Source organism: Sprattus sprattus, assembly GCF_963457725.1.
Source record: "Sprattus sprattus genome assembly, chromosome: 4".
Taxonomy (NCBI): Eukaryota; Metazoa; Chordata; class Actinopteri; order Clupeiformes; family Clupeidae; genus Sprattus; species Sprattus sprattus.
In genome coordinates, this window is record NC_137923.1 from 1173290 (window position 1) to 1181610 (window position 8321).

Sequence of the window (8321 nt, forward strand, 5' to 3'; positions counted from 1 at the left end):
TTTTATTCTAAGTTGAGTGGGAGAATGGTACTTGCCTGCATTGTGTGAGATTCCTCTGCTGAAACTGGAGGTCTGGTCTTGGTTTTGTTTATAACATATTACATATTCTGAACATTTATGAAATGCCTGGTAACCCAGGCATACGTAAATCAGTGAAACTGTGTATATGCAGTCTACTATAAAGCATGTTGTGTAGCCATTTTAGCAGATCTGATGTACTCAGGGGTTCACCTGCGGAATACAATTAATGGTGTCTTACATATTATATTACATACACCACTGAGGCACTCGTGGTCCACCAGTAAAGGACTTTTCTTCATAGTGTTGAGTTGTTTGAGTACGGCTATCAGAGCTTACACTAGCTTTGTCTGGATCTAGCCAAATTATACCAGGTGGAATCAAATAAAGCCAAACATTCTCAGGCGCATGGACGAGTTCTGTTCCAGACCAACGTGTTCTATCCCCCATAATGACCATTTAGAACTCTAAATCTCATTTAAATGTTTATTTGTAGTTCAGTGTGATATCATTATTTTAACCAGGGGTTTATTGGGGTTTTGAAGTGGTTGTGCGTTTTATCGAAGAGAATGAATAAAAGGACAAGCCACTGGAGTCGTAAATCCCGTAACTACTGTTCCGGGAGCCTGGCCAGGGAGGAGCCGTTTATAAAGCAAGGACTGCTTTTTTCAAACGTGTGGCTGTGTGCTCAGGCTTAGAAACCTTTGGCAGACCCAGCCTGTTGGTCTCCCTCTCTCTCTCTCTCTCTCTCTCTCTCTCTCTCTCTCTCTCTCTCTCTCTCCCTCTCTCTCTCTCTCTCTCTCTCTCCCTCTCTCTCTCTCAAACCTGATTGGAGGTTTTAATGCCAGGCCAGGATGTTCACCCCAACAAGGACAGCCAGGTCATTAGCAGCAGATTTGGGGGAAATTGGTGCATGGGTAATGCATTCATACTCCCATTTTTACACCAATCAACTGAGTGTGCACAGCCTAGATAACAGTTTTGAACGCCCTGTGGAGATTGACAGCAGATGTATTATTCAGCTCAACTCATGACGATGGACTTGCCCTTCAAGGCCTGAGTCCAAAATAATCACCAAAACTGCTCAAATGAAATGGCGTTTTGTGTAACACAGAGACCTTTGCACTCAGCCCTGTACCATAACAAGCCACAGCTCTCTCTGTGTGTGTGTGTGTGTGTGTGTGTGTGTGTGTGTGTGTGTGTGTGTGTGTGTGTGTGTGTGTGTGTGTGTGTGTGTGTGTGTGTGTGTGTGTGTGTGTGTGTGTGTGTGTGTGTGTGTGTGTGTGTGTGTGTGTGTGTGTGTGTGTGTGTGTGTGTGTGTGTGTGTGTGTGTGCGTGCGTGCGTGCGTGCGTGCGTGCGTGCGTGCGTGCGTGTGTGAGAGTGATATGTTTGGGTCATTTTGTCTATAATAACATGGACATAAGAGAGAGCATCTGTCACTGGTCAGGCAGCAATCAGCTTGTCTAGTGTGCAGATGGTCCACCTGTTTCCCCTGGATCCTTCCTGTAATACTGGCCGTCTCCCTGTCAAGAGGCCTCAGTCCTAGTGCCCCTGCTGACCTTTAAAGCAAACTACTTACCAGAGTTCACAGGCCCAGCATACACAGGCTGCACTGTGGTGCAGGGAACCCCAGTTTAATGATGCTCTAAGAGGCTTTTACATGTGTTTTGGTCAGGGGGTTGCCCACCATTTTGAGGGTTGTTCATTCATCTTCATTTCCTGTAAGTGCAAGGGGTGAGAGTGACAGGCCACATTCCTTGGTTGTAGACCAGAGCTTGAGGGCAGTTCTCAGCAACACAGCTTTTCACTTACGGCATCAGCCATCAGTTGTCACACAACCACAGCTATTTGTAGATTGCAGTTCAGTGCTACAGCTGACAGACAAATACTGGTGTATTTTGCATTTGTGGTGTGGTGTGTGGTTGGGTTATCAGAATATTTTCGATTAGCCGGGGAATTCCAATGGAACAAGTACTGTGGTGGTTAATTTTCCCTCAAAAGAAGGATATGACCAAAGTTACTTTATTTATCATGGGCAGAAGTGACTAATCTGATCATCCTCTCCTTTCAACCTCTTTTGAAGGTTTGTTATATTTGTAATAACTAGGTTTTAGCAAATGGCTTTGGAACTTCTCATTGAGGGTTGTCTGTTCAACCCTGTTAGATCCTACATGATACATGAACTGCCTTTTGGCCGTTTGCCCATTTTCAGCTTTTTAGAAACCCATGAGGAACCCATGTCTACTTTTCTTTTACATTTCTTTTTCCTTTACAGAGATGAAATGGAACTGGTATCCAGTATTTCAAACAGGCTGTACAGGCTGCTAACTTAAAAATGTTTGTTTTCGATAAGGGCTTGTTTTAAACATTTTTTGCATCCTCATCAAATTACACAATTAGATTAGTCTTTATCATGGACTGAATTAATTACGTTTATCTTAATAAACTTTGACTCCAGTGACTTTCCTTAGATGTTTGTCCAGCTTATCGGTATAGCAGGAGCATATGTGTTTCGGGACGGGGGTAGGCAGAGGAGAGAGGACGAATGAGTAGATGGCGAGACTCTGATTTTGTTCCCATGACTTAGCAAGTAATGGAGTTTACATGCTTGCCTTTTTCTCAATTCCATAGCTAATTCTGTTTTCTATGCGTTGGAAGGTATAGTGTACACTAAAGAGTTTGTGCTGCCTCTGAATGTTCTCAAGTTTGTATGTATTACATTACAACTGCCAGACACAGTGAGCAACATCAGCATTAACCCAGACTCACCCTAGGAAGAGTGCATAAGACTGGCTGCCTCGACAGCAGGAATGGGAAGGTTACTTTTGAATTGTAAAAGGTTAGAGACTAATGACGCGTTATGTTACTATTCAAATTACATCATCAGAGTGATGTCAATTATTACATTTGATTACTTTTGATTACTTTTCAAATCGATAGACGAGAGGGGGTTCTAATTCAAACAAGAGAACCAATCAAAAACAACGCTTAACATTTCCGCACATACCAAATGATTGGAGCCTGCCATGCAACAAAATTAATGTTATGATGTAACCCTTTTCTAGTCACCAACATTTTGATTAGTAACTGTAATTTCATTACGTACTGTATTCTCAGTAACTATACCAGATTATCAGAATCAGAGTCAGAATCAGATTTTAATGGCCAAGTAAGTTTGAACAACGGGAAATTGGCCTGGTGAACTGACTCTCAATGTGCTTACACATAATATACATTACAACACAATTACAATGTGATGTTTTCTTATTTCATTACGTAACTCTATACAACTAGTTATTTGCCATCTCTGCTCAACAGTGGCTTCTATTATGCATTTTAAACGTTTGTCACACATTGTTCATTACCATCAGTAGAGATACTGTGCAAGTGTTCTAGTCAGTAACGCCAAGAATAACATCTTTCATAGGCACTGGATGTGTGTCATTTCAAAATTCCTTTACTTGTATTAGGTGACTTTTGTTTGGGCTTTTGATTGTGAGGGACAATGGGCAATGGGCAATGGGAAATGGGCTTCTGATTGGGCCAAAGCCTGCCCAATTTATCACTTAAAAAACATTGTGATTCATCCTTTCTTGAATGGAGTTATATCTGCCAGCCTGCTGTGTTTTCTGGTTAGAGTTACACCCTGGAGCAGCATGTTTCCTTTGAGTCAGCTCAGGACTCGCACACTCACCCCCACCCAGTCTGGGACGGCAGAGCTCCTCATCCGCGGAGACAAAGCAACGTGGATTTCAGGGCTCTTTCAGACAGTCGCTTTTGACCTCCAGCTGATCGAATCAGTGATTGAGGGTTGTAGTAGAGCGTAGTTTTAGGGCGTGGGTCAGGGGGGGTGGAGTTGTCAAGGGATTCTTGGCATTTCCCCCCCGGGAGCTGTGGACATCACTTGTCCTCTGGTGGCTCTGCATCACAATAAGCTGCCCTGCAGACATGTACCGTAGGTCGCCCCCCCCCCCCCCCACACACACACACACACACACACACACATCCCCCTGTTGTCTTTTTTCAAAATCCTAATTCATTTTTGTATTATTGATTTTTTGTTTTGTTTTCTCTAGTTAGTTGAGTAATTTAGTTATTTGATGGATATTTCAGTAAAACAGCCTAAGAGTTCTGACCATAGACAAGCAAGTTTCAGGTTGGCGGATTTTCATAATGTCTATCAATCCACGTGCACCTTATGAGTAGAACATTAAATGCATTACATAATCCTCTTTGATGAATTTAAAACTTTCATAAAAGCACATGAAAGTCTGACCATTGTCTTACTTTGTAAGCTAGGCCAATGAGCGTTTTGGAATGTGAAGGCTTGTTGTCAGGGGTTTTCAAACTGATGTGTTATGGGGATAAAAAGCCCCAGTATAAACTGCATGGACTGGTTACTGTAAATATGATGTAGACCCAGAAGTTTCCTGTTCGGAACATGTCCCAGAAAACTGCATCAACTTGACCATCTGGAGGGAGAGAGATACAGACTCACAGAAAGAGAGAGAGGGAGGGGGGGGACAGAGAGAGAGAGAGAGAGAGAGAGAGATGGAAGCATGTAATGAAAACACACCTGGAACAGAGGCTGCATTCACTCCCTTTTATCGTATGCACGTCTCTGAAGGCAGAAATGTGAGGCAGTATAATTACCCGACTCAGAGAGGCCAACAGTCAGCCTCTGTCTAACACGCCGCACAGAGACCCTCCAGGCTGTGTTTACAAACTGCTGCCTCCTGATTGGTTAATGTAGCTGCCCATCAATCTACTTGCCCCTAAATCACAGGTGAAATGTGCTGTGATGGAATTACAGAAAACTGCTGTTGTGGATGTTTTAGGAATTTGGCTAAACATATTTATGAGCCCATAAATGATGTGGCTATGCTGTGTTATGGTGCTGTGAGGGTTCAGTAGTCTGCCTGTGAAAGACCTACATCTATCGCTCTGGAGTTATGAACTGATCGGCGGAACAGAGGTTCAAATATTTAAAAAAACAAGGCAGAGCAGAACCAATAAAATGTTTTATGAGAAGCCACAGCCTCAGTCAGTATCGGAAACCTTCTGCAAACAGTGGACAGTAGGGCAGCAGTGTCTGTCTGACTGCATTACCACAAAACTACACTGCTCTTGGTCCACAACCCATGCAGTAATGACAAAAACATACCCAACTCAGCCAAGATCTGCGAGAAGTGATTCTGATTTAATGTGGCTAAGTACTGTTTTTGTTCACCCGCAAAGCCTCCTCCATTTTGCTAATTGATTACTCAGCCTTGGCCTCTGTCATCTCTCGTCGTCCTATTTGCTGTGATGCTAATCCCACTCCACCTGACCCCTCCACCAGCACAATGGCCTAACAGAATAGAGCCAGATTTGCATAGAACATGAATAGAGAGTGGCGGAGTAGAGAGAGACATTCTCTCGGCCGATTACAGTTAAAGAAGGCTTCCACTAAGATTAGGATATAAAAAATAATTCCAAAACTGTCACAAGGAGACCAGCCGAGAGAAACACTCATATATTTAGGTAAGCAAACCATTTAAGTTGTTTTGTGTGCAAATGGCACACACACAACACAGTGCACAGATGAACCACCATTTTCAAAAACTCCCTCAAAGAAAACTATATTTTGGATACATTTAGTCAAGTCTCTGTTTTATTCTTCTGTGAATTCAATCTACATCTACTTAATTCCCAAACAGTTTAAGCTTTCATCACAACACCATGTCACATGTGGCAGTGAACCTTAAACACAATCAAGACAATAACCCACCCATATGTCAGTGGCACTGGCAGCAATACTGCCACAAAATATATAGTACCTATATTTAAGCAATAAGGTTCGAGAGGCAGTACGGTATCGTCAATAATGTACTTGTTCGAGGGTGTTGTTAGGCCCGACGCGCAGCGGACCCTCGAACAAGTACATTATTGTCGATACCGTACTGACTCGAGTACCTTATTGCTTTTATAACACGGTTGCCAGTGGAAAAAAAATATTAAGTAAAATTAAATTATAAACAGTAAGCTGCCTTTCAGCACAAAAAAGTTCTAGCCACCAAACATTGTGTATCGCATTTCAGTAGCCAAGAGAAAATAGTTCCCCTTTGTGTGGCTGTTGCTATGCAACAGACAAATAGCATTGGGAACTACACGTCTGTTAACCTAGCACAAAAAGTGTGTTGATGATTAGCTAGGAGATCGACATTGATCTCGCACCATTTAATTAATTCACATTGCTCATTTTATAAAGTTGCCATTAAAATAACAAAAACTACAATGGGACACTTTCAACTTTGTTAATATTTGTTTATATTGATTTGGATATCCCCACTAACTCGTGTGTGGGAGCTACGTGTGTTTCAATGGGTTTTTGGTACGCGTAAGCGGTCACCTACAAATAATATTCGAGACTTTCAGTTAAGACTTACAATACTCTGCAACATTCGTCTAGCACAGAAACAACTAACCGAGTCAATGTAGACATATAAAAAGTCGTGTAGATAGCTTAATTCACATGAAACATTCCCCACTACATTTTGAGTGCGCACTGATATGGAACGCTCAGGTAGATGAAAACAGTTCGTACAGTTACTATATCGTTGAATATAGCACACCCCGGAACTCACTCTCAGAATGGTGGATTCCATCTACCCGTGTTATAATTCCATCTACCCGTGTTATAATCATTGTGTTAGCACACACACAACATTCCAAGTAGCTGTTGAAACCGGACAGATTCAATGTTTGGATCCCTGCTACATCTATTTTGTGGCATTCTACATCTACGCACTACAGAACTTTGACGTGTCGGTCAGTTATGAGCCTCTCTTACTCAGGCACAGTTGTTCACTGAGTGATCTATGAGTGTTAAATATGATGTGCATGGTGCCTGAATACAGCAATTCTCTAGTCTGGCCAGTGTGGTTCCAAAGAGTCACTTCCCAATACTATTAGTACCCAGCATTTGAGATTTTTCACAGCAGAAGGTTTTATTTCTGCATTCACAGCTAAAGATATTAGGTGACCTGACAACAAAACAGATACCAGATCCTATGTACTATATACTAATTGCTGTAGTCACCTTAGATGTAGCAGGGATCCACACATTGAATCTGTCCCGTTTCAACAGTTACTTGGAATGTTGTGCGTGTGCTAACACAATGAATAAAGGGACTATATATTTTGTGGCAGTATTGCTGCCGGTGCCACTGGCATATGGGTGGGTTGCTGTATTGAGTGTTTAAGGTTCACTGCCACATGTGACATGGTGTTGTGATGAAAGCTTAAACTGTTTGGGAATTGAGTTTGCAGAATGAGACCATGATTTTTAGGAAATGTACAGTAGTTAGATAACTCAGAAAGCTTAGTAGTTTATGTTTTACTTTAGCATGTATGGGCATTTCATGGACGTCCTCTGCACTTCGCACAATTTGATATGAAATGGAAATGAGGAGTCATGATTTGCACCATGCTACTAGGATGAGAGAGAGTCGTAGGACTATGATCTGCCCAGAGGGTGGCAGTAGTGCACCACAGCTACAACTTTTCCTCAAGCTGTGTGGAATCTGTCTTGGAGAACTTTAGTTGAGGTAAACATGAATGAAAAAAGGATACATTTGCAGAGCACATTCAAACTAAAAAAAGATCACACCACTCCATTGTATTTTAAAGAAGAAACTGCTAAGACTTCAGCCAGCTGGTTTAAATGTATACTAATACCAAAAACAAACAAGCTATTGTAAGCACAACCTTAGGTATGTGGCTACCAAGATCTGCAATGTCCCAGATAGCATGAGGGAGCTCACTGTTCATTCCCATCTTCGCGTGTATGTATCGCTGACTCCAGATTGCTACGGGTCTTAAAATCAATTAAGTCACAGTTACGAAAGTTCAAGGTCTAGAAGTTCAATGATAATTTGCTTTTAGGCGCTTTCATGATCAAGAATGTTAAGAATGCATTCTCAACACTTGCTGTAGGAATGCTGTCCAAAGCAAGTAGAGAGGGAACAGCAGCACGTGAACGCCACAAAACAACATAACAAAATGCTTAATGCCAAACAAGCACGTGACAGAGGAAAAATGGTACGCCTTAAATAGTTATTCTCCGAAATCTGTTGTAGATTGGCCTGATAACTAGATATAATTGTTGAAATGGGTGACTTTATCTACTTGATATTTCATAATTTAGTTCCTAGGTGTCCCATATTATAGACTTTGGTAACAGTTTGGAAGTTATGTTTTAGAGGCATGTCCTGTATTGCATAATAATAATTTAAATCTTTCACTGCATGCAAGTTTTTTG